This window comes from Amblyomma mixtum, chromosome 3, assembly GCF_055824585.1.
Source record: "Amblyomma mixtum isolate Tamu chromosome 3, ASM5582458v1, whole genome shotgun sequence".
Classification (NCBI taxonomy): Eukaryota; Metazoa; Arthropoda; class Arachnida; order Ixodida; family Ixodidae; genus Amblyomma; species Amblyomma mixtum.
In genome coordinates this window covers 51,065,004-51,090,931 of record NC_143014.1, presented here as the reverse complement: position 1 = coordinate 51,090,931, position 25,928 = coordinate 51,065,004, and the positions used below count along the sequence as shown (strand labels likewise).

The 25,928-nt window shown below is 49.2% G+C and overlaps 1 long non-coding RNA gene and 1 pseudogene across 1 annotated transcript; one reads left to right on the top strand and one right to left on the bottom strand.

Annotated features, from left to right (window-relative positions):
• Positions 1 to 1,005: 1,005 nt before the first annotated feature.
• LOC149350171 (uncharacterized) lies at positions 1,006 to 21,565 on the top strand. Its single transcript, XR_016290257.1, has 2 exons — positions 1,006 to 1,054; positions 21,119 to 21,565. It is a non-coding gene; the product is annotated as an uncharacterized LOC149350171 (long non-coding RNA).
• Positions 13,251 to 14,509, bottom strand: LOC149350172 (uncharacterized; annotated as a pseudogene).
• Positions 21,566 to 25,928: the final 4,363 nt, after the last annotated feature.

Here is a 25,928-nt window from a genome sequence, read left to right as displayed (position 1 = left end):
ACTTCCATCGGTCGTCTCGCTCATGGCTCAGAAAGAACTGGCAGATAATTTCGCAGTGGCGAACGGCAGCGGCAATTTCGGCTCGGGCGGTGCACACATACAGATCCGCCGCCACCGATCTGGCTCTCTGATTGCCACCGCACAGGGCGAACGGCAGCGGCAATTTCGGCTCGGGCGGTGCACATATACAGATCCGCCGCCACCGATCTGGCTCTCTGATTGCCACCGCACAGGGGTTGCATTGGAGGAGGAGCGAAGAAAGGAATTAAGTTCGAGCCGGCGCTTTGACAACCGGAGACTCGCAGGAAGAGGGGGGAGGGGGGCGGCGTGTACACCCAGCGGCAAACGATGGGGGCAGAAGCGCGCGCAGCAAGCGGACAACACGATAAAGGGAGGAGGGAAGAGATAGCAGCGACTGACTGATGCCGCTGACGCCGATAGTGAGTCAACCCCAGCTGCGGATGAAAGGGGGGCGGAGCTGGTTACGAGGCCGACGCTGACGACAACGCCGACAACGACGCGAAACCCAGGAACGGACGCCAAAGAGCTGCGCTCTAAAATTCAAAATAATCTTTTGGGAACAAAAACATTTTTGCCTCGTGTCTAGATGCGTAGGTAACACTGCATGTTCCGCGAGGGAAGCTTTTATTACCAAACCGTCTTCTGCGCGTATTTTTTTCAGGCGTGAGGCAGTAAGGCGTGTTAAAACTCTATGCCCTCGTCGATTCCACCCCATATAGATTTATGTTTCTAATTAAGTTCACTCCTTTCCACTACGGGAAGAAAGAGAACACATCGGGTTCAGAAGAGCCGCGCGGACATCTACTTTTAACCCCTTACCGCATGGTGTATCATATAACTATAAGATACACCCCAAACTACTTCTTCGCATACCGCAGAAACGAAACTAAAAAATTTATTCTGCGTTTAGAGGGAATTACATCATGTCTAGCAACTACACCGGCGGTGGCTCCACCTCTCAAAGTTGTTTTGAACCTCATTTCCGTTTGCAAACACGAGGACTGTGTCATCGCAAGCTGTGCGCACCAAGATGGTAAGTGAATCCTATTTTTCTGTAATTCTGACACACACTCCCGTTTCAAAAAGATTATTAATGTAAAGAATTGCTCCTTCACTTCATCTGGGCACATTTTGAGTGTGCAAAACCTTTTCTTTATGCCGTGAGGGCCAAATTTAGGCCCGTATCACATGTGATACACTATGCAGTTAGGGGTAATTTTTGTGTGTGAAAACACGTTGGCATTTTTTTGAGAGAAATAATAAATTTGTACTGTGATTTGCTTTATTTGCGTTTGCCTGACGGTGAGGAATTCTTTTTTTTATATATTCCAGGCCATGGATGTCGGCACTTTTTACTGTGGAACGAAACGTGGAGTCCGGCCCATTGCAGGTGATGTAATGGGCCGGACTCGATAGTGAGTTGTCAGACGACGACGAGGAAGAGATTTTTAAGGCGAAAGCCTTTAATGGCTCATACTGTCGTGACCAAGGCGTGTTAGCAAACTTGTTCGCGTTTCAGATTGGTCGAAATGGTCATGACGTCGCCGCGCGCGAATTTTTTGTCCACCGAAATATGCAAGATCATGGAGGAAGGAAAGAACTAAGGAGAGGCCCTGACGTCACTTTTTGTGAAGCCGCCTTGCAACCGGAAGTTGGTTCGGCTCTCCTCACTATCTCCCTTCTCCACCGAGCTACGGGGCGGGGATCGCGCTCGGCTCGGGTAGCGACGCGTCGCTCGAGAGAAACTTCTGAATGTGTGCGTAGTTGCGTTCGCTGCGTCGTCAGAGTGTTTTTGAGAAGGCCGTTTTTGAGACAGAAAGACGACATTGCGCGCCGCTTATAGCTCAGCTGACCATCCTCCTCGGGCTACCGTACACCCGCCGTGTGGCCTTCGAAACGCAGCTCAGCATCGCCGAGAGCGGCTTCATGTTTCTGTGCTGTTTAATGAGGTGCGAAAGTTCGCTGATCAAAACAACGCTTCTTCGCGTGTCGAAGCGCGGTTCCGGAGTGCCACCTTTTCGCGAGATTCATTTCAATGCATCGCGATCGCTCCGCGTAACGATATCAAGCTTGACGAACAAAATATCAAATGAGCGGTTATTTGCTGCATTTAAAAGCAATCTTAGATGCGTGCGTAACGTCACGACGCCAGACATATAGACTTTAACACGCAAGGCCGAACACGCCGTGCCGAAAGCTTGTCTACCGCCACCGAGAAACACTCGGGCCCCTAGCAACAACGACGCTAACGGCGCCGTACGCCGTTGCTAGTGGTCCGAGTTTTCTTAGCAACAACGACAACGTTGCTAGTGGCCTGACTTTTTAAGCCTAAATTTTGACGTCACTTCCGCCACATTCTGGCCAATGCATTGGGAATACGAAGGGCCTCTCCTTAGTTTTCCTTCCTCCATGTGCAAGATAGTTACTGCGCAATTTCCTTTCCTCAAATACAATTTTCGACTGGTGTCCACCGAGATATGTGAGACAGTTACAAATAAAATTTCCTTTTCTTCATTACGACCCTCCTTTCTCATTCTTCTTTGGGCTACTATTGGATCAAAATACGGTCAAAGAAGTGGTACCATCGGATCTTCTTTCACTTGATGGACCTGACCGTGGTGAATGCCTGGCTGCTGTGGCGAAGACAAGAAAGCGCCAAAACTCCCCTTCTTGAATTCAAGTCTGCCGTCGCAGAAGGACTCTGCAAGGCAGGGAAGCCACACGAGAGAAAGCGCGCAGGGAGTCCAAGGTCGGAAATTGAGACGCTCATCCACCCAAAGAAAAGGGCTGTGCTCGTGCCGCTGCCTACTGCTGACATCCGCCTAGACAAAACGGACCACATGCCTAATTGGCTTCACAAGCGAGAGCGCTGCCGGCTGCCCTCTTGCAAACGGCTCACAAATGTTTCATGCAAGAAGTGCAATGCTGCTCTCTGCTTCAACAGGGAGCGAAACTGCTTTGCTTTGTTCCATTAGCAGAATCATCGGCATGAGAGGGGCAAAGTCAGTGACGTCACCTCACCGCAGGAGTTTCACTGTTAAAGCTGAACAGATTTTCATTTTTCTGCAATAAATTTTGTTGTTTCACTTACTCTCTACATATATGTCAATCTTTCTTTTTTTTTTCTTCATATCCTATGTTTTTGTGTATATCCACAAAATATACCCGTAACTGCATGGTGTATCATATGTGATACGCGAAGAAAATACTGGTATAAATTGCAACTGCGGGTTTTTTTTTTTTAAATGAAGCATAGCATAAGTGTTTGTCACAAATCCAGGCCAGTAAAATTTTTTTGCGTAAAAATAAAAATTCATGCGGTAAGGGGTTAATAGGCGCCTCCGTGGAGCTTGACGATTTAAGCTCCGTCACAGCTATGAGTATAGCGATTAATCACTGCTAAAACCAGCGCTATCCGCGACTAACATGCCCACTTTTATGTCCTACTGAAGTGAGCCATCACGGATATTTTCTGCAAAAGCCACTGTCCGCTTTCTTTCGTTTTTTTTTTTCTGTTTCTTCCTGAAGGCAGTGACTTCCCTCGACAGTTTTTCCAGAACGCTTGTTTAGGCGGATGCTGTGCAGTGCTGCACGTAATGAATTTGCAGCAGGAGGCAAGTAATTGGTTTGGTTTGGTTTCTTGGGGTTTAACGTCCCGAAGCTACTCAGGCTATGAGGGACGCCGTAGTGAGGGGCTCCGGAAATTTCGACCACCTGGGGTTCCTTAACGTGCACTGACATCGCACAGCACACGGGCCTCTAGAATTTCGCCTTCATCGAAATTGCCGCCGCGGCCGGGATCGAACCCGCGTCTTTCGGGTCAGCAGCCGAGCGCCGTAACCACTGAGCCACCGCGGCGGGTAGGAGGCAAGTGATGTCGAGGCTTTGTCCAGGAAGCGGGGAGCACGCAACTGCAGGTCTGGACCTCGAGTGCTGTGGATACGAAAGCCACTGATAATCCCGTCTAGGTAAAAGAAGCCGTAGGTGTTACTTGAGTGGGCGGAAAGCGTTAGAAAGTAACATAAGAATAAACTACGAACGTGCAGATGCTGACTACAGCGGTAGGGCTGAGGTGTAAGAGGAGCGATTATGAACATTGTTTTCGGTGAGCCAAAAAGCCGATAAATACAGTTCAGCCTTTGAAGTGTATATACAGAGTGTTTCACGTAACATGAACCAAGGATTTTAGAAAAGTGGTTCACTCGAGTTGGGTGAAACCAGCGACATATTGTTTCCCATCGTCTGGCGCTCCTCACAGTATTTGTAAATTTCGATTAAATAGTTCATTAGATGAGGTTAATTACGCAAGTCTTCCATTATCCACTTCAGGGTCACGTGCGTTTCCTTAAGTTGTAGAGGGGATTAATAAAGAACTGATCCAGTTTTTTGTAGCAATGCACCTCCTACGTGGTCCTTTTTCCCGGGATTTAAAGAAAGCACGCGAAATATGAAAAGTCCACGTGACTGCGCTCATGCGCTACCATATTCCAGCCCTCCCAGCCGTATTTTGAATGAACGAAACGTGCGCGCTGACCGCGCCCAAGTGAGTGGTCGCCACTCAGTTCGACGGGCTTCAAAATGATTAAAAAGAAATGGAGAAAACCCTGAATATACGCGACTTCACTGCTTTCTCTTCCTTTTTAGTTATGTTTATCCGATAGCTCAATAGAAGCTCCGTCTGAATTGGCTGTCGATGGCCTGCTTATTACTTATCGCAGATCACGTCGCCTTCCATGTTCAGGAAGAATGTGTTCACACTCTTTCAAGATTATGCTGAGAGCGGCGTTGGCCACTGACTTCGGGACGGTCAACACGCACGCTTTGTTTACTCAGGACGCGCTTGGCAGCGCTATAATGCGGCAGCGCAAGAGCTGAACCACGCGATTTCTTTTTTTATATTTCGCGGGCTTTCTGTAAATGGTGGAAAAAAGGACAACGCAGAAGATACGTTGATAAGATACGTTGATACAAAAAACTGGAGCGGTTGTTTCGTATCCACCTGCACAACTTAACGAAACGCACGCGACCCTAAAATGAATATAAATTTCTTCATAATTAATCTAAGCTAACTAATTAGGTGGAATTTAAAAAAATACTCCGATGAGCACTACACGACGGGGAACAGTATGTCTTTTGTTTCACCCAGCTCCGATGTGCCACATTTCTTAAATCCTTGGTTTATGTTACGTGAAACACCCTGTATAGGAGAGACAGTGAAGCCCGGCAGGCATGTACAAACTGTATACGGTTAAAGAAATCCAGGGGAGATGAGATAGCCTTCAGCTCGCGTATCCTATGGCGTCTTGAATGCAAGTGCAGCGTGGGGGGTGTAGGAAGCGGATTCTTCCGACCGCTTTTCTATCTTTCTCGACGGATAGCAGGGTAGAAGGCTTTTTTTTTTATTATTATTGCGCAGTTAGCGCAGGACGCCATGCATGCCGCGCTGCAGTGCTCTCGCGACAGTGCGACGGCTTGCCACTCCGTTCGTGGCGCTTGTACGCCGTTAGCGCGCAGTTGCCTCCAATATATAGGGACCAGCATCTCTCGTTTACATTGCTGATGCGGCTAGGTGTCTGAAAAAGCCGCCTTATCTCGGGACTGCGTCGCGCAGCGGGTAATCCGGGCGGCGCGAGGAACGAGTGAAATATTCTAATACGTTTTGCTTTTTTTTTTGTCTTCTTCTGCCGCGAGGGATTCAAGCGGCAGGCATAAAATTCTCCAGCATGCTTGATTACATCGCCTCAGACAGGCCATACGGTTCGGCGGTATCTGCTTGTTTAAGATCGGCCGCCTTCTACGGCGCGTGGCGGAGCCATAAAAAGTGGCATTGAGAAATGCTGCTATCTGGCTTATAGCATTACGGAAGGCAGAAAGAGAAAGAAACTCGTCGCGTCGCATTTTCTCTCAACACTTGCGCAGAGCTGGCGGCGGCGGCGGGCGTTCTACCTATAAGGGCGCGCTCGGAAAGTGGGCACCCGGAGAAGGGCCGGCAGTGTCCGGTGGCGTACTGGATCTTGGTTTTGCCGCCGTTCGGTCTCGTGCTCGCCCGCGGTGAAAACAGGCAGACCGAAACATGGCCGGGAGCCAAGTCGAAGCCCGCCGCGGCCGGCCCCCCGCCGCCGCGCATGTGCCCGATCTTGAACAGCTCACTCACTGACCACGACGACTTCATGTAAACGGGCCGACTGGGCGCCCCTTCCGGCCGACATGCTGCCCGTGTCGTCATCACTTCCTCCGCGCTTCAGCTCCGCGCCGAGGAAATTCACCCCCTTGTTTCCTCTGTGCGGGATTCGTTTTTCTAATTTATTTCACTCACGCGAAGTGTCTCGTCTCGTTCGCGAAACGCGCCCTCTCGGGTTAACCCACGCGAGGATGGTGCCCCGCCGATGTGGAGGGAAATGGCGTTCGGTGGCCTTTGGCCCGGAAATTAGGCTTCCCCCGTGGCCCAGACTCACTGTGCAGATGGCTTCAGAAACGGGTAACGCATGGTGACGTTGTCCAGTGAGCGCACAAACGCACCGCGGTGGTCGCCGCCAGTGCGCCGACGGGTACATTGCGGCGTTCGCAACTGCCCATACTCATGGCATTGCCAATACCTGGCAGCTAATTTATTGCAGACGGTAGAACGATAATGTAGCGTGTTGTACGTGTCGCTTTACTTCCACATCAGATATATCCTCTTGCGCAACTGAGATCCTGCCTTCCCGGCACTTAAGGCTGTGCGATGACCAAGCAGAGCATCCTGACGCCCAGTTCCTCCGCTCTTCTCTACGCTCGTTTTATGTTGCACCGGTAAACATCAGTTCAGAAAATTATTGCGTGCCACGTTACCAATCTGACAGCTGCCACAAAAAGCTCCATTGTTCTCTATTCAGGTTCTAGAGTTACTGTATATGCTAACTAACTCTAGTTAGTTCCCGTCAGATGCGTCATCTATCGCTGCCCTTGCGTGGTTTTGCATGTCGTGAACAAAAACAAAACGAAGCCTGATGCCCCTTCAATCTCGTGTGCGTCACTTAAATCATCTGGTCTGAGCGCTTTAGGCTAAATTAATCAAGGGGTATGACAGGGTAGGTGACAGTTTTATGGAGAATGTCGCGGCACCACCTTACACTGACGGAAGGTGACTCAGTGGAGCAGGCATGTAACCAGGAATTTTTTTCCTGAGGGGACCCAAGATACTTTGCTGTATCGACAGAGAGGCGGAAGGATACATGCCCAACAAGATCACTGCCAAGGGAAATAGAGCGGGGGCCTTCGTCTCCCCCCCACTGTGATGGCGATCATTCATTCTGCTTCAGACGATCTGTGAAAATCTAGCGGTACGCTTACTCGAGGAACACACAAAAGGCGAAGGAAAATGGGAGAAATTTTTGTTTTCTTCTATTTTGTCTCAAAGTACTCGCAGCAAAAGCCTCCAAGACCTGCTCAGAATGTCAAGTTTAAAGCCTTGGTTCTTATAACTGATCTCTTTCACTCTCCATAGGCGATGTGTCGAACCAATCTTCAATGTTATGAAAACAGCAGCCCCTTCTACTTGCCTGACGACCGACTATTAGAGGCTTGATTATTTGGAGAAGGTTTACTTCAACGGGCACCCGACCGCAATTCTCTTGAGCAGTCGCATTCACGCATTTGTGGTCAATGAGTACCGCACGGACATCTTGCGGCAAACAAAGCATAATAGATTGGGAAGCAGGCGAGCTTCTGGGCTCTGCTGATGTACTGAGTCGTTGGAGAGACCCGCAATAAGAGAGCAAGTGCACGCGCGTCGCATAATGAATTCCTTTGTATCGACCTCCGGCTCGTCTCGAGGAGGACTGTCTCCGCAGGCCGAGGCCAGCAGCCATCAGGGCCTTTTCCCACGGGCGTCAACGCTCGGACCAGCGCGCGTCATTTCTCATTTGTGGTGAGGGGGAAGAAGGGTCGATAAAACGTCCGGCTCGTCTGCTGCGGTCCCTGTAAATGGCGCGCTGCCGTGAGGCGCTCGCTAAACGCCCGCACTCTGGCAGTCCGCCTCCTCATCGGAAGCACGCTTGTTTGCCTCCTCGCGCGGCGCTGGCAACGGGAAAAAACTTTCCTCCAGCCAAGTTTCACGCGCGCAGCTTGAGTGATGATGTAAAGCCGCCAGTTGTTGCGAAAGCCCAGGTGCCCCGAGCTATTCCCTTAATAGGCGGGAGAACCTGCTGTTACGAGTGCTTGACGCTTCCACATGTGCTGCTTGCCCTCCTCTCCTGCGATGGCATACCCCTCGAGGGGGTGCTACACTGTGGGCAGTCACAACAACAAATAACAGCGTCACGTGCATTTAATCACAGATGTGTCTCGTTAAGTATTCAAGGCTCACTTTCAACAACAACTTCAACGAAGTACTCGTTACCGCAGTAACGAACCCTTCGCTACAGTACGCCGCGTTGAGCCATTTCTGAATAGATTCCGAGTTAGGGGCCCTTACGGAGCACTTTCGAGAAGTTCCATTTCCCTAAGGCGACCGCCGAGATATGTATATTCACGCTTCTATGCTCGGCCCAGCCATGAATGACCACTTTACTCGCTATTTTCCTTCCACTTGGCTGTGTCTAATCCCTCCTCTGGTCGTGGCAAACAAGCAAATCGAGGAGCAACTCTTCGTCAGTCACTGATTCCCGTTCCGGTCGCGAAAATCTAATCCAAATGGTGCATGTCGTGCGCTCGCACATGCGCGGGAGCTTTTGCGCATTCGTTATTGGCGTGATGCCGCCAAACAAGGAAACAAACTTTTTTTTTTATCACATATGACCAAACAGCAAAACACGGAGCCATATTTAAAATGACCTTCATTCACCAATTCTGCTTTGACTACGCAGACGTATTCCGAATGCCGACTTCCAGGTGATCTGCTTTCCCTCTGCCAAATTTGTAAGCTCGTTACGCGCTTGACATGGGTGCACACTTTCAACGCGCTGTCATCTTTAACGGAAAGGAAGCTGGCAGGAGCGTCTCACGCATTTCTCACGACTTATTTCAAAGGAAGACGCGTTGTTTTGGTCACCGCGGCTCAGCTGCACTCATGCAGCCGAGCGCACTGTTGTCAGACAGCAATGTGCGTTGCTGCTAGATTCAACCTCGCCTTTCCTAAACTAATCTCAATTTAACATGAATTCCTTCAGCACTGGGCGCATTTGTTTTTCAGTCCCGGACTGTCCGGGACTACTTGCGGACTCGAGTCCGGTATTTGTTTTTCTCGGGCAGCCCGAAAGCTCCGCCCACCTGCTTGCATCGCCATAGCAACGCGTTCGTTTTTAGCCTATGGCAGTCCGCGGGCTGCTTGGGGCTGCTGAGAAGGCAGCAGACGATAGCTGCGCGCCGCGCTGGCAGCCATATTAAGTTAGACTCCGTGTGCATTTTGAGCGCTTTTCGTGTCCCTGGAGGTCGATATCATGCGTTAAACCTTCACATGAGCTCCGTAGCTCCTCTCTGAGCCATCGCAAGACTTTTTGTTCTTGCATCTTCGTTTATTTTCTTGAAATCCACCGCACACGGACGCGCGTTCGGAGCTGCGAGCGCGTATTGTTTGCTCGTGTCGTCAAGAGGTTCTTGTTCGCTTGTTTTGCCACATGCTGTCTGTACGCTTACCTGAAAGCATCGCAGGTGAACCACTCGTATACTGGAGCAGCTATAGAGCTTGTTGTCAACATTTTTGCGGAGGCTTTCGTCTATCCGCCTTTCCGCAACGAGTTGGGCTACTTTGTGCGAACTTCGCCGCAAGCAGTAGCGGCGAGCATACCTCCGAAGCTGAGTTCTGTAATGCACCTACGCTAAGCTGACAGTACAGTCTTTAAATCGACTCAGTATCATGATCGAGCGCACGGCGTTGCTACGGCGTCGTAGTGGCCGTGGCTTGCATCGTCTGCTAGCAGATGACAGCGTCCTTGTACGGTAACCGAGGGGGAGCCCGACTCTGGCGCCGTGTTCGAAAGCAGCCTATGGCAAGTAGGTCATGTGACCATGACGCTTTTCCTGTCCGAGCGGAAGCCGAGACCTGCCAGCAAGTAGTCCGGGACTGGAAAAACAAATGCGGCCACTGTTAGCAAACGTACAGACGCCCACACACTTGCCTGCAGTGCTTGAGCGACATCACGACATTGACCTCTGGTTCCAAAATAGCTTGCCTATGAGGGCGTTACCAACGGGCGTTACCGACTCGCATCGAGTCGCCTTTTGATGCGCGCCTCGTACGCTGCCAGACGCACTCTGAGCGCCGGGCTGAAGCGGTGGCGCGCCATGCCTGTTGCAGATATCATGCATGACGCAGCACGCGCAGCGCGTCAGCGCTTTTGGCTGCCGTTAGAAACTTCCACATCGCTAGAACGCTGCAGAGTGTGGACGCCTGCATGTATGCCTAAACGTAGAAATTAAAGTGCAATGCGCAACTCACTCAGTGGGTGATGTAAAGATGTGCTTTATAAAAAGCTTTTATTCGCCAACCCAGACTCGTGAAACCGGCTATACCAGTTAGGATTAAGAAGGATGAGGATGCAGTCAAACTTTGCTGAGGCGCATCAAGTGCTGCCAGCAGTGAGAAAACATGGAAGGGCCATTACTTGAGGGGAAAGTGCAATGACTCACTGCAGTGACTTCTGATGAGGAGCCTCCTTTCATAATTCGAGTCTTGGTGAACCTTACGGCGCGCGTTTGTTCTTGATGCGTATCCCGGCCCGCACAAATATGTGAGCTCGCGAGTCCGCTTGATTTAAGTGCTGACATGAACCGCAGAATGGAATGGCCACCTTCCGGGTGTCTGTCAACCTCCCGCTCTTCCACGCCCAACAATGACAGTGATTGAGAAAATCAAAAGTATTTATGCAAACTTTTATTTCATACAGGACGTTTCCGTCTTGTAGCTCAGGCGCTTCTTTTATGCAAATACACAGAACGTAGACAGCGTCTTGCGGCTTAATTTAGGCTTCATGATAAGGCTCTTCACGCGGCGGTTAAAATAAGGAGCAGGTATCTTCACCGCCTCCGGTCGTATGAACTTCCCCTTTAGGCACACAGGCGTTTTTTTCGTGGCATGGCTGTATTGGTTTGCTTGAGCCAGCGAATTCCTTATTATCTGCGTTTGAAGCTCGGTGGTTGTCGAGCCGTAAGAACTATTTTCCTGGGCGAACACTACCTCAGCGGTGCTTTCCGGGCCGTGCAAAAGATCTTGCATTAATATTTAAACATTCTGCCTTGCGAACAGCAGGCAACTGCCATGCACGGCCGACAACAGCAAAGTGGATCGCCGTCGTGATTTCGAGGCATTGCTCCAAGTCTTGAAGAATTTGGACCTCACGGGGTGTTTCATTACTACCGCTGTTTGCAAGCAGTGGAGGCCGGGTGCCGCAGGTGTTGCGAGTCGACAGAAGCAGACCGTATAATAGCAGATGGCTCATGCCGAAACTCTTGCTGACGCTGTGGCTCTTGCTTCTGCGCCTTTTCGCCGAGGTGTTATGAAGCTAGACAACGCTGAATAAAAACAGAGTGCTTGTGCATGGTTTACTGAACTCTTTTACGACCTCCGGCGTGCCGCGCCGCATCGTGTCTGTATTTATTTTCGATACTTTCGAAGATAAGCGCCCGGAGCTTCGCAATGGTTTGACCAAGGCACCCGGAAGTCGGAGTTTCTCACAGGCAGGCACTGCTGCCGGGTGAAGTCTGGTCAGTATCTGCTCTGAAAGGTCATCTTCAGCGGTGCTTTTTCACCCGCGAGGTCTTTAATCGTGCCTCCTGCGAAACCAGGGCCCAAGATTCGGTTTTCTTCGGTAAGCCTTGTTCAGCAACTAGCACACGTATATGCACCCGTTATGAGCAATATATCACGCACACTAATCTCCGCCACGCGGAGCAGTGGCGCGTCCAGTGGCTTAGCCACCCTTAGGTGGCTTGGCGTCAAAATTTTGAGCAGTCCGAGTGTCAGTTTTTTAAACATGAGATCCATGGAGAGTCCCAGCTGTGGTGTGCGTTTTCGGGGCTGCGATTTTCTTGTGACGCCATATCCTGCGCGGTGGCCCTCTGTGGCAATGGATGCCCTCGATGTGGTCATCGCGTTTCTAGCGGCCCGTTGCACTGAGCGCAACGCGTCCGAAGGGTTTGATCGAACACGCGCAGTTCCAAATTGGGCCTTGAAAGCGGCGTCGAAGAGCTTCCCCAGGCGCGTCAGCCAGGCTGTGCAATCGCAGTAAAAGCGCTTCTCGCCGACGCGGCTAACGTGGGAGCATTTTATGGTTCGCAGAAGGGAGGCCGTTCAACTGTTTCGAGAGAAACTTTCGGGAGCGAGTTTTTGTTCTGCAACTACCGTTGATTCACTGGAAAATCATGTGACGTCAGTCGTACTGACGTTGACCGGAAGCGCGCCTGTACTTGCATTTCTTTAGCCACATCTGTCTAGGCTGCTCCACCCCGAAGGTGTGCACTGAATGTCATATATCACTGAAAGCGATCATATATAGCGCAGGACGGGCCGGGGAACAAGGGCAGAATGAGGGAGATAGGGGGGAGGGGGTGTACTACATTGTACCTCAGCCGCCGCGGTGGCGCAGTGGTTATGGCGCTCGACTGCTGACCAAAAGACGCGGGTTCGAATTTCTATGTATACGTGAAATCCTGGAGGCCCTTGTGCTGTGCGATGTCAGTGCACGTTAAAGAACCCCAGGTGGTCGAAATTTCCGAAGCCCTTCACTACGGCGTCCCTCATAGTCTGAGTCGCTTGGGGACGTTAAACCCCCATAAAGCATAAACTTTGTACCTCAAGGAAGAAGCTTTCCAAGAGAAACCTGCATTTGCTTCTTTTCGGGCGAAATAGGCCGGAACATTCCTTTTGCAAATGGGGCTGCGCCTCCTCCAAGAATTTTCCGCACCAATATTCAAGGTAGCGATTAAAGAAAATCGCTGTTACTAAATATATGCAATCCACTCTGCACTGTTTTAGCAAAGCTGATTTTCGAAAACTGTTTACTTGCGATCTTAATCTTTTTATTAACTGTCCAAACCATCGAAGCCTAGGATTCCTCGGATTCTTACCCAAAAATCTAGTCATCAAACTTGGCTTCTAGGTTCATTTTTTCCTCCTCTATTTGAAGCAACCATTGGTTTTGTTCTAACTTTTTTAGTTGCTGAGTTAAACGCGTGTGACTTGCTTTGTTAACGGACGACAGTATGAGCCATAAAAGGCTTTCGCCTTAAAATGTGGTCAACGCGTTCGTCCCTCAGGTAGTCGCGTCTTCCGATGCCACAGCACCGATATCGGCGAGCCAATCGTGCATCTCGCCGTCCTCAGACTCGTCGAGCGCGTTCGTAATACCGCATCCCTTGGACGAGCGTGGTATGGTTTCTTCAGGGAGGGCAGCTCACGCCTCAGCCACAAGGTCCAGCATGTCCTGCCGGGATGGCTTCCTTAGGTTTCCTGCCGGTGCTTCCGCATAAAGGCCTCCCAGGTCCTCCGAAGACTGGCCTTCAACCGCTTGCTTGTTCCAGTACCCGTCAGTAGGTTGAAGAAGGCTGGTGCAATCGAATGGCATGTACCCAATGTCAGTCGTATTCCTTCCTGGATTGCGTCTTTTGCCGCTTGTGTTTTGTGTATGGGTGCCTGATCTAACACCAGAAGCCGCCGGACGACATCAGTATTTGGGACCCATATTCTGTCCAGGTATCCCTCGAGCTTTTTTGACGTCGTCCAGCCGTTTTTCGAGGCCATCACACAAATGTTCGCTCAAGGTGAGAAAAAAAAAATGCTGTTCAACATAGGAGTTCGTGATCAAGCATACTTTTGCCTGTAGTCTACGAAAAGAAAAAAGAAAATTGCTCTCATCTGGTACACGAAGGGCCATGAAGGCCCTGGCTGGATTTTTTCCTTTCGGCAGGCTGCTAAGGCAAACGTAAATCCGCGCCTGGCGCAACCCCTGTTGGCAATGCGGATAGTGCTTTTCCCGACGCCGTTGTTGGTCCGGTCCACCGGAGTGTCCATTCGAACCGTGGTCTGGTTCATGTTCGCTATGCTGTAGAGTGTCAAGTCGTGGCAACTTTGCAGGGATCCAATTGCAGAACGACATGATCGCGTCTCCTCCGCGCAGTCCTGTAGCGCTGACTTTCATTCGTTGCTTGCCGCATGTTAACATCGAACCGCGCCTTCCACCGCCTGAAATACATGTGGAGGTCAAAAAATTGTCAAGCTGCAGGTCATTCGCTAGCCTCACAGCTTCTTCAGAGAGCAGCCTGTTGCTGACGGTGCGACCCAAACTTCTATCGATCTCCAAAAAATTAAAAAACACGTCGTCAACTTCTTCGCTGAGCAGAGAAGCCCCATTCTCTAATTTGTGTCGCAACTTGGATGTACCGAAGTTGCGTTGCAGGAGGGCTTCGCACTTATGTCCCATTCACGGATTCTCTTGCAATCCAGCAAGTTTTTGCCATTCAGTCTGCGTCACTGGACGACCTCTATCTTCTTTTGCGCGGTTTACGAATGCATACTGCACAAGGAAAAACGTAACTGTCCGGGACGCCGTCGAACAACAAAATGGCGAACGGGCGGAGTGGGCGCGAATAACACACGTGGCGGCAGGAATGTCAGCAGGAAAAGGGAGATAACTTTCTTGGTAGTTTACAGAAATGTGAGATTCGTGGAAAAAGGAAGGGGGCGCTTACATGAGGGGAAGGGGGGATACTCGGTATTTTTACATTGGTTTCAGTTAAGAAAATCATAGCAATCAACACCCGCTTGAACGCAGCCGCAAATAATTTCTTTTCCTAGCCGTCTCACAGCCTCCATGAAATGGCAGTTTCAATATTCTCTCATTACGTCAGTCGCTATAGATGTCGGCGAAGTTTTTTTAATCATTCCAAGTTAGACCAGCCTCCGTTCATTTCTGTTGTCATGCGCTGTGGTCGCAGTGCTTTGTCACCCGCTAGTTTTGCCCTCCTATCTTAACACACAAAATCGTGCATATAAGCTACGTCACCAGACGCTTTGCTTGGTAACGCTGATTCCGTTGCCCTATCAAAATCTGCACTTCTCTGTGCCGGTGGTCGCTCAGAGCTACACTATAGGGACCACGTCATGATGATTTGACAGCGGCGGAGACGGAGAACTGGCACGAGATAACCCGTTGGCGCCAAGCCTTCGTTCGCGATTACAAACCGCCAAAAGAAAACCGCCGTTGCTTGCCAAGTGCTCGTCACTTAGCAAAAAAAAAGGAAACCCGCGGCGCAAAACGCCTCACCGATAGAATGTGTGACGGCTGCGGGAGCGCATTCGTGTGCGCAGCTTGGAGCTTGCTAGTGAGCTTTGGAAATCAAGACGCCGCCATTCTGGAACATGGTAAGCACTGGCCTAATAACTGCTCGAATATAGCTTGCTTACGGAATCCCTCGCATTTCCTGTAATAGAGCAGCTGTCTATACTTTTGATAGAGAAAGAGGAAAGAAGGATGTATACATATATAGTTGCCCCAGTGGTGCGGCCTGAGAAAAAAGTTTTGATAGCTGCCTTCTTTTACAGAGCTTAGTCAAAGAACCAAACATAGGAGCTACTACGGCGGAGTCAGTGTCACACCACGCAGCGTCAGGCGTTACACTGTGGAAAGGAGGAAAGCCTGGCGCTTCGACAGCGGAGTTTTTCTTCTCATTGCGTGATTCGAGTGTTCACCTAAAAAGTGAGCCAGTTATGCGCTTTTCCTTTCCTGAAACCCAAGAGAGTGTTTAGACCACGAATAAGACTTGGCCGTCTAGCCTTATTCGTGGTCTAGGCCCTCGGCTGGATTTTAGGAAAGGAAAGACGAATAACTGGATAACTTTACCGGTGGACACCTTAACCGCGCCGCGGGAGAAAAACACGAACGCTATCTGAAAGCAAGCTTTTAGGCAGCGTTCGTGTTTTTCTCCCACGGCGCGGTTAAGTTTTCCACCGGCAAAGCGAGCCAATTATGCGTGTTTCCTTTTCTCAAATCCAGCCGAGGGCCTAGACTGCGAATAAGGCTAGACTGGGAAATACTGTATAATCTGCTTCGTCCAAGCGGGCTCTTAACTGTGCCAGGAAGGAAGAATTGAAAGCCGGAGTCCATAATGCAGAACAAAGCTATGAATCAGGCGTGCGTCTCTCGTCGTGCACAGCGCTTTCTAGTCGCGTCCTGCACTCCACCCTCACGCAGCTTCTAGGTCAGCCCTGGCCACGGCAGAAGCGATTCAAAGAGAAATGTTCCAGGAAAAAGCAGCGCACTAGCACAAACACGAGGGAAGAAGGGACGAGACACAGCGCTGACTAACAACTGATAGTTTTATTCAGAGCGCCTCTGTTTAAGTAAAAGTAGCCACATCTGATAAAACACGGGAAAACAAGACAATAAAATCTATGCTGATACAAGAAACTCGTGTTCTTTTTTTGATATGGCGATGGATGGAGTGCTAACGCATGCCGGACCTAGCTTCGCAATCTCTGAAGCCTCAATGATATTTCTTGTGACCGTATCTTTGCGATATGCTACAACTTTACATTTCTCGACCTGCGGATGACAAGCACAATCACGGCAATGAATCCTGATGTTGTGAACAGTATTTTTTACATCATTGCAGTGTTCCCTCAGCCTGTCGTTAAGACAGCGACTAGTTTGACCAACATAGTAGTCAACGTTTGAGGGATCTAAAAACGTTGCATAGTAGTTGCCACAGGACAGAGAGGGAGAGAGTAGACAATGTTGCCTTTGCAGGGTACAAACTTGTGTCGGTACTCTTTCATGCAGACGGGGACAGTTTTTACGTGCTTTTCCGGTGCATTGACACGTGCGCACGTGCGATTGGGTAGCTTGTGGAATGGAAAGTCCTTCAATAGAAGGACTCTAGTTCAACTAAATGCGACGAATGTGCGCTAGCACAGTCGTACCTTCGTTGGCACATTACACCAGCTACATCCCGCTCATAATGTAGTTTTGGACTCTCTGAAGCAATCTGAACACGCGACTAGAACTGGCATTAAGCGCATGTTCTCATTTCCTCTTAGCGTGACGCAGGTTTCCTCCTTTTCACCGAGCTGCAGCCATCGTGTAACCTGTTTCATCCTTGGAGCAGTAATCAGATACAACTCAAGAACGAAGCGGCACATCCCTCAAAGGAGGCCCTACAGCCAAAGGCGTGGAGCGAGGTCCATGACGCCGTGTTTAATCCCATTAAGTCGTGGTTAATCCCCATTAATCCTCCACTCCATGGTCAAGGAGAAGAGGGGAAAATCGATCAAGGCGTCATTGGCTAGAGGACCTCCTATGAGGGAGATCTGCCGCTTCCTTCTTGAATTGTATCTGACCACAGTGTGACATGATTTCCTTCTTTCCACATTGATGCAACTGACGCGACACTCGGCCGCAGCCGTTGCGAAACCAGTTTTCCTCCTTTACAGTTTTCCACTGGGTTATGGCAAGCCTGTCATCCTCAGGCTTCAACCGCAGACAGGAAGGCTTTTCCCCTAGCGAGGCATCTAGTGCTAGTGCATTAAAGGTCTTTGGCCTGTTCATTCTGGAAAATACCATTCAGCTCCTAAAGGGGGGCGGAACAGTCGAAACCTCAAACGGACCCTAAAATCCTGTCGTTAATCTCTTTACCGAGTTTCATTTTTCATTCATCTTGCGTGACTTCTCTTTTGACACGATGGCTTGTGTGAATGGGGGAAAATGCCACTATTGGCTGCCCTTATACTGCGTGGAAGGAAGAGAGAGATTTCGACTACGCAACTGCGCAAAAAATGTCACATTATTAGTTCAAGCCGACTTTTCATACCGCTGCCGGCTCAGCGGTTAAGTGATGCGCCACTACACTGGCAGGTGGTGTTTCAAATTCGACCACAGCCGCTGGTGTGGCTTGTGTGAGACCCAGGTTGCTCTTCCCGAGCTATACGAGAAGGAATAGCTCCCACAAGGCTAATTTTTGCACAGATAGTTCGTTGGGAGGCTGTATATTTTGCACGTAAACCTGCCGTTGTCCGAGTCATATTCTTCTTAGTCATGTTCAAAGAAGGTGAAAAACAATCAGCGCACTTATACAACACGGCACGTTGCACGTCGCAACCTGCTTTGACTGTGCACCTTCCATGGAGCTTCCTTCCTTCCTTTTCTAAACTTGTTCTCTTTATCTCCCCCCAAAAGTAAAGCAGCAGAAACGGTATATTATTTTCTCTGGCGGAACGCAAACAATCCTGAGGGCCATGAAGTTTGTAAAACGACTGGAAGACACGCAAGAATGAGCTAGAGAGAATATATCAGAGCCACTGTAAGTTCGAACTCACCGGATGACGCCGCGCTCAGTGCACAGTGGCAAAAATTCATATCTTCATTTTATCTTATTTACTCGCCTGTCTACACTGTCTCCATGTCGCGGTCTTTGAAGCACTAAACCTCAATTCTGATTTTCAACACTGGATCTTTTATGTCAGGAAGGGTGCATTTCACAGTCGCTGCACAAGACCTAACTTGCTTTTCCTTTCTTGCATTTTTTGAAGGGCAGCTAAAACATTTTTTTTTTTTGAATTTCGCGATGTTGAGGTTCAACTCTGTGAAGCCTGTAGGTAAATGATACCAAGTTTTCTTCCGCTAGCAACTAAATTGGTGACGTAATCAGCGATTAAAGCTCAGGTTTCTCCTCACAACGTCGGAGAAGCTCGTTGGTGACGTCACAGACGGTGAAGTTTCAAATTTCCGCTGCATTCACTCATACGCTGCCATCCGTCGTCGGTTGCCGCCAAACAACGCTCTGCGGGCTTTGCCGTCCGTGGCACTGGTTTTTCTTTCTTCTAAGCAAGAGTTTCGGCGTTGGAAATATACCGCAGTCGTAGATGACGTCAATTTATATGCCCCCCAACCCGGTACTATGCGTGTGGAGAAACCTGAAGGCCGTAGCAGTTTTGGTCGGTGCTTACGACACCGTTTCACATGCTAGCCCAAGGGCTTCGCATGCTTTACCTGCAAGTTTCGCATTCGACCAATTTGAGCTCATCGAATCCTAATACCTCTGCACTTGCCCTTTAAGCCACAGCAAGCACAGGAAATACTACTGTAGCGTTACATGCAGGCAGCAGTAAGTAAATCGAACACTACAATGAGAAAGAACTTGACTATCTAAAGCTATAAGATAACGTTGCTGGATTATAAAGTTTTCACTCCTTCTCAGTTGGTTCCTCCAGAAAACTCGACAAACTAGCTTCAGTGTACCGCCCGTAATAAAAAATGGGACACAGATTTGCTTTCGCCAATGGCCTTTACTCTTCCTACGGCAAGCGGTGCTCAGGAAAGGTGTTTTCAAGGGCAGGCTGGCTTAAACGGAGCCATATGCGACAATCCAGGTGGCACAGTTGTCAGTGGAGACGTTCGCCTCTTCCGTTACAAAGAGAGGTGACATACTTCACTCAGAACCCACCCGCCAACAGTCCGGAGGAGGAAGAAAAGCGCGAACACTTTAGTCTGGCTCCCTCCCCTCCTAGCTCTTCGAGGTGGCGGACATGACTTGACCAGCGGGCATCGCGTGTCCCATACCCTTCGGTCAGCTCGGGTGTCCCCGCGCTGAAGACGGTGCCGACCAAGAAAGAAAGGAAAGGAAAGAAAGGAAGAAAAAAGGAAAGAAAGGAAGAAAAAAGGAGAGAAAGAAAGACAATCAAACTGAGGTAGTGCTTCCCCAGAAAAGCGGGTGGCCAGAGTGACCACCGGAAGCACAGGCGCCGCACGGGCGAACAATGGCCGGTCAGACAGGGACCGGTGGGGAAATGGCATTGCCAGACGCCGCGTGGCGACAGCGGATCGTTTGCGTCGCCACCAAGGCCGGGCAGGGTCGCTCGTTAGAAGGAGCCAGCCTTCGGAACGCCGTCGCCTCCGCTTCGTCATACGCGATGCTTTGGCGGGCTCTTCCACAATCTCCGATGCGGCCTGCCAGCCGATGGTCAGACAAACGGCCATTGTGCTTACTCTTGGCGCCGCATCGCACCAACGCGACAAACGCTCTAAGGAATCGCACGTTCCCACCAGGAAACTCGAGGAGGGCATCTCACTAATCCACCGCGTGAACTCCGGTTACTTTTGTGCCCGGGAGAGAAGAGGGAACGCCTTGTCAGTGGAATAAACAACAAGATTAGCGTGCACTGAATCGCGGCGCCTACGATGCTTAGTGGAAAGCTGAAATTGCTGGAGGGTGCGTTTATGCTTTCGCGGCAAAGTACGGTTGCTATCACTGCGATAAGTGATGTGCTGTATGAGTTGTGGGGACAACGCAGGAATGGCAGTCTGGGAACGCTCGGAGGCTGCGATGATTGGTGTCAGGTGCGTTGTACGGGAGAACTTTGGATCGTCAGTGCAAAGGTGAGCGAGGATGCTCGAGGGTGCTCCAGGATTTCGATGGTGCATTCAAACCAACCTTCTTCGCCCGTGTAACTTCTTTCTCCTTTGCTTTTCAAGGCGTTCTCGGTGTAGCTGTCGACGGGGCCGCGCGTCTGTGCTCGAAACTGCTTTGTTCCTAAGGCACAATATAAATATTGCTTAATTCTGCTAATTTTAGTGACATTCTTGATATAGTCTTATATGTTGCTTTAAGTTTTAAGTCTTATATATATGTTTTAAGTTTCAGAGTAAGTCGGATGGGCGCCCATCAATTCAAAACATGAACGATCGAATTACAGGCTGAGAAGTATGAAAAAGTGCTCTGGAAATCCTAACCACCTGTTTGCTTGCTCTGCCAAGTTGGCTTATTCCCAGTTGCAGAATGTTAAAAGATTGTCCAAGGAATGTTAACTTTCTAAACAAAAAGCGCAAAATGTATTCGGATGTCCTGCGAACATGTCAAACAAATACATAGACGGTTCTCACGGACGTGGATACGTACTGCGTCCGAAACGAGATTTAAATGTAACGACGCATTGCAGGAGTGTGGATTCAGGTTTCCCAGTGATGACATTGGCGTTGCACGTTCCATTTTCAAGAGGCAGAAACACTTCAGCATTGTCCACTCTTTCGAAACGAGGGTCTGTTACAAAGTGTGATGTTACTTTTGGCGGCTTGGGGTTTCCTGGCAGTGGTGTCATGCAAACGGGCGGCTACTTTTTTTAATCTTGCAGGAAGGACGCAACACAGCCACGATGGCGGAGGATGAAACTGGGGTAGCCTGCTTGTTACCGTCTGATCTTCGTGCATCAGCGTCGGTAGCCGTGGTTCCTCCTCCCAGTCACCACTGCGACACCCCGCCACAGACAGACGTGGAGGCAGCAGGACAAACATGCAGCGCGGACCAACCTTGTCCTCCAAAAACGGATAGCGCAGTGCAGACGGACACAGCTGTTGTGTCTACGGAGGAACTTCGCCAGCTGGTCACCCCAGAGTTCCTTTCTTCACTTCGCCTGACCGAACTGGGTCGCATCGTCAGCACCATCGGCGCTGTCTTGGCCCAGAACACACCTCCGCATTGATCACGAATGTGGCTCATTTGAAGAGGAGACGTGTTTGCAAGGAAAATATTTCAAACAGTCCCCAGAAATGCAACCTATATAAAACCCATATCTGTGTGTTGTGATGTTTAAAATAGCTTTGGGGCATAAACACATAGATGATATCACGAGCGCGCTGCCTCCGCGCTGCGCGTGACGGAAGCGTCTTCGTCGCTTCTTCGAGACACACGACTCCTCAATATGCAAAAATACCCTTGTGTGTGTGTGTGTGTGTCATCATACTTACAATTGTAACGTTGTCATCTCAAGCATCTTTTCAGGGGCATGTGACCAGTCCAGCATCACTCTAATCTACATCAAAGAGAGGCTCTTTCTCACTGGTGGCAATAAGTTTTCCTCTCTTATTAGTTGTATAACACACACCTTTTTTTTTACACGGACATGTTCTCGGTCTGGCTCAAGCGAAACATCTGTGATGTACAAGAACACATCAGCAACTCCCCGACTCGGCATAGCTTAGATCAAACCAGGGGCTTCGTGAATGCGAGGCCTTTATTTTATACATTAGACTACAGCTTCTTTTTTTCTTTGTTGGCTTTAGAATATCGCGAAGCCTGCATGTAAATAGCGCGCAACGCACGCGTTCGCTCAGGTTAGAACTGAGCTTCGGTTGATAGGCGTTTTAATAATAACTGGGCGTGTGAAGTATTGCTTCTGATCACGAATCTCGGTCTTGAACACATTTCTACACCATCTGCACTTCGGTGAAAGGCAACACGTTGTTATTACCGCGACATGCAGCGAACTAAGGAAAAAACGGTGGATATTTAGTTACTTCTGTGTGAAATTCTTCGCACCAGATTGAGCTAAAAGCAATGCCAAAAACCATCCAAACGCACTGCCAGTTGCCGGACGCGGACCTCGGCCGAAGCTTCTCACAAGCCGGATGCCGAATATGAAGGAAAGCAACAGTCCGACACTGCGACACACCGGCGGGCAGGCATTATGCTCACTTATGGAGTTTCATTTTGTGAATGACCAACAAATCAGTGGCTGGTTTCTAGAATACATGCTCCCCATTCGTATTGTGACCACTTCGCTTGGAAGAGGTATTCAGCTCAGTTTTTTGATATCACTCACTCTCTCTCACACTCACTCTCACACTCACACACACTCTCACACACACACTCACACACACTCTCACACACACTCTCACACACACTCTCACACACACTCACACTCTCACACACACTCTCTCTCACTCACTCACTCACTCACCCACCTATTGACTCAAAAAACCTCTCATCCGCCCACTCATCGACGCATTAAGTCACCCGCTCACCCACCCACCCGTTCACTTAAATCACCTCTCATCCATCAACTCATCGATGCACTAACACACCCACCCACTCGCTCATCCACCCACTCATTCACTCACCCACCTATTCACTCAACCACGCTTTCATCCACCCACTCATCGACGCACTAACTAACCCACCCACTCGCTCACTGACTAACTCTCCAACCTATTAACTCAACCAGCCTCTCATCCACCCACTCATCGACGCACTAGCTCACCCACACACTCTTTATTTCATTTTTTTTCTTTCTCTGCAGAGAAAACGGAGCAGGAGGTGAAGGCACATGGCCTGACAGAGGCTTCTGCCCCAGATAGCAAAATTCGGCATTCATTGCACACTGGTCACAAAAATATTGGGTACAATGCTCACATACATAACTTATATTTGTGGTCGAACCAATAATCAGCGTGATATTACAGATGAATATAAGAAATGCAAAAATACTATCTTCAATGAACTTATGCATCTACATACAATATACAGTCAGACCTAAATATACATACAGGATATTAAGGTGTTTACATCTTGGCTTGCCAGAAACGATAACAGACAGCGGGTATTATGACAATGAAAGGGGGAACACTTAGCAAATAAGTTTTCATAAATTTCTTCAACGTGGGTTGTTGAAATCGAACCTCGCTATCTGCGGTAATTAGCAAGTAAGGAACTTGGAAGTTGAAGCTCTGTCTTTCATAGTTCAGTTTCAGTTTATTAACTTTGGATGAGGGTTATACAAAACAGGGTGATAAAAGCATCTGGTGAGGGCTATTCGTTCTGGTGAGGGCTTCTTCCTCTTTGTTTGTGCATGGTGTACTTTGATTTAAGATCTGTTGTACTTTTGTGCAATTTATTCTTATTAATATGTCGTAATAACTTGTACTATACTCTCTAACACACTCAATCACTCTCACTCAATAACTCTTACTCACTCTCACTCTCTCTCACTTACTCGCTCACTGTGCAGCCCGGTGGCTTCTGTACACGACGCTGTTTGATGCAATGCATAAACTCGAGTCCCATGGCATAGCTAAGTTTTGCCAAGAAATATTTAGATACAGCCTTTGCCAGAAGTTTAGAGCCCAGGGGGCTCGCTTCAGGGCCACACTGCTTTGCTCGTAATGCGCGCTCAGCGTCCCAAATCTCCTGAAGGTAAGAAGATTTTTCGTCCTCCTCCCTCCGATGCGTAGGACTTCCATGAGTGCTAGCGCCACAATAGTGCTTTGAAGCAAACCCCCTGGGCTCTAAACTTTTGACAAAGGCTGTCAGAAGCGAATAAACACTTTGGAATTAACTAAGATTAAAAAAACATCCCTTAAGCGTTTAAACCTTCTATCGGGTGCAGTCAAAGTAAACAAAATGTAGTCCTCTGGCAGAAATACGTAATTTATTGCCGTTAACATGTAAGGGGGCGTCTCTCGCAATACCAGAGAACGTCTCTCGCAATACCAGCTCCACGAGGGCTTTGTAAACTATAGACATGGTCCAGACTTCCAGTCTTCATCCACGTCTACGCCACGGACGGATGGCCACTGAGCGCTGTATACGCCGGGTAAGTACTGTCGCAGGTCGATGGCATCGGTTGCTGTGTAACGTGACGGTTCGGCAACGTGGTGAAATCGCATGCCTGACGCGAGCAAACTCGCGCTGGGTTAGATCTGCTTGCGCCACAAACTTGACTGGCGTGAACACAAAACTCGCTCAGCGATATCGATGGTGGTATTACAGAATGTGTGGCGCTCCCTTTCGCACTTATTTTTCTCCATATCCGGCTCTATCCTCTATCCTTACTTTTCGCTTTTCACGCGATGGTCAAGGCTCGGCCGCCTTCAGTCGTCTGGGCTCAAGAGCGGCGCATAGTGGTTCCTGTCTAGACGAGTTCCTGTCTCGTCTGGGGTTGCACGCCGGGTCCCTTTTTGCTGTCATTCTTTTGCAGCCTCACGCCACAAGCGACTACCTCTGAAACCGAAACATTGCGAACGTCATGGAGAAACTGCAATTTAAGCTGAAACTTTGCAAAAACAAATCAATACATAATGAGTCGAGTAGAAGCTCCGAATTCAGATCTGGTTTTCCGTTCCTATACATGTTAACGGCAATAAATTACGTATTTCTGCCAGAGGACTACATTTTGTTTACTTTGACTGCACCTGATAGAAGGTTGAAACGCTTGAGGGATGTTTTTTTTTAATCTTAGTTAATTCCAAAGTGTTTATTCGCTTCTGGCAGAGCCCATCCCTGGGGTGCTAGAGCGGAAGCAGCAAGATATCAAGAGTATACTGAACTTGGCATTGAAGAGAAGTACTTTTATTCTTTTTTTTAGTCATTGGAAGGAGTCACAAAATGACAAGTGCGGCCATTGCCGGCCCATTTTCATCCCGAGTTCAGCACGGGGCTTGCGCAGGCACGTGGCTGACTGATTGATCGGTTGGTTGATGTGTTATACTCCCGTTGAACACACCACTTATTTTACTTGGCTATCGAACAAATGGCCTCGGTGTCCTTGTAAAAAAATGAAAAAACAAAATCATCGAAACCCGTGTGAAATAGGGAGAGCTTACTCATAAAGCTGTAAAATTTCGTTCCTGAGCTCGTTCACAGACAAGGACACGAAAAAAGAGAAAAAGACTGTGTTGTGGAGCTCCTGTAATTTCATAGGATTTGAAGGACGTATATTCTCCGCAACGCGTGGTACAAACATAAACTTACAAATATAGGTATATAGCGCAGAGGCTTTCAGCGAGTATAGGAGAGAGAAAAGAAAAATATATGCGGGATGATGATACACCACTGTTCCACCAAATCTCGTCAAGAACAGCCCTCCCGAGAGAAACCTCTCAGAATGCTCCACAACAGCGTTCACAAGTTTTCTTAACAGTAAATTTCGTAACTAGTAAATTCATTGCTAGTCTGCACTTATTAACAGACCGTAATCTCTCCTGCCCTCATTTCGCCCCACATCCTTGCGCCTCCCTTCGTAGCGCGCGCATGCTTGTTGACACCAAGTGCAGTGTACCAAAACCGCTGGGTGGCTTCAGCGCGATCATCAGCGGCACACAATCCCAATGACCCGGCACATAACCACAAATTAATCTTCGCACTCGGGCGCACAGTGCGCGGCCTCC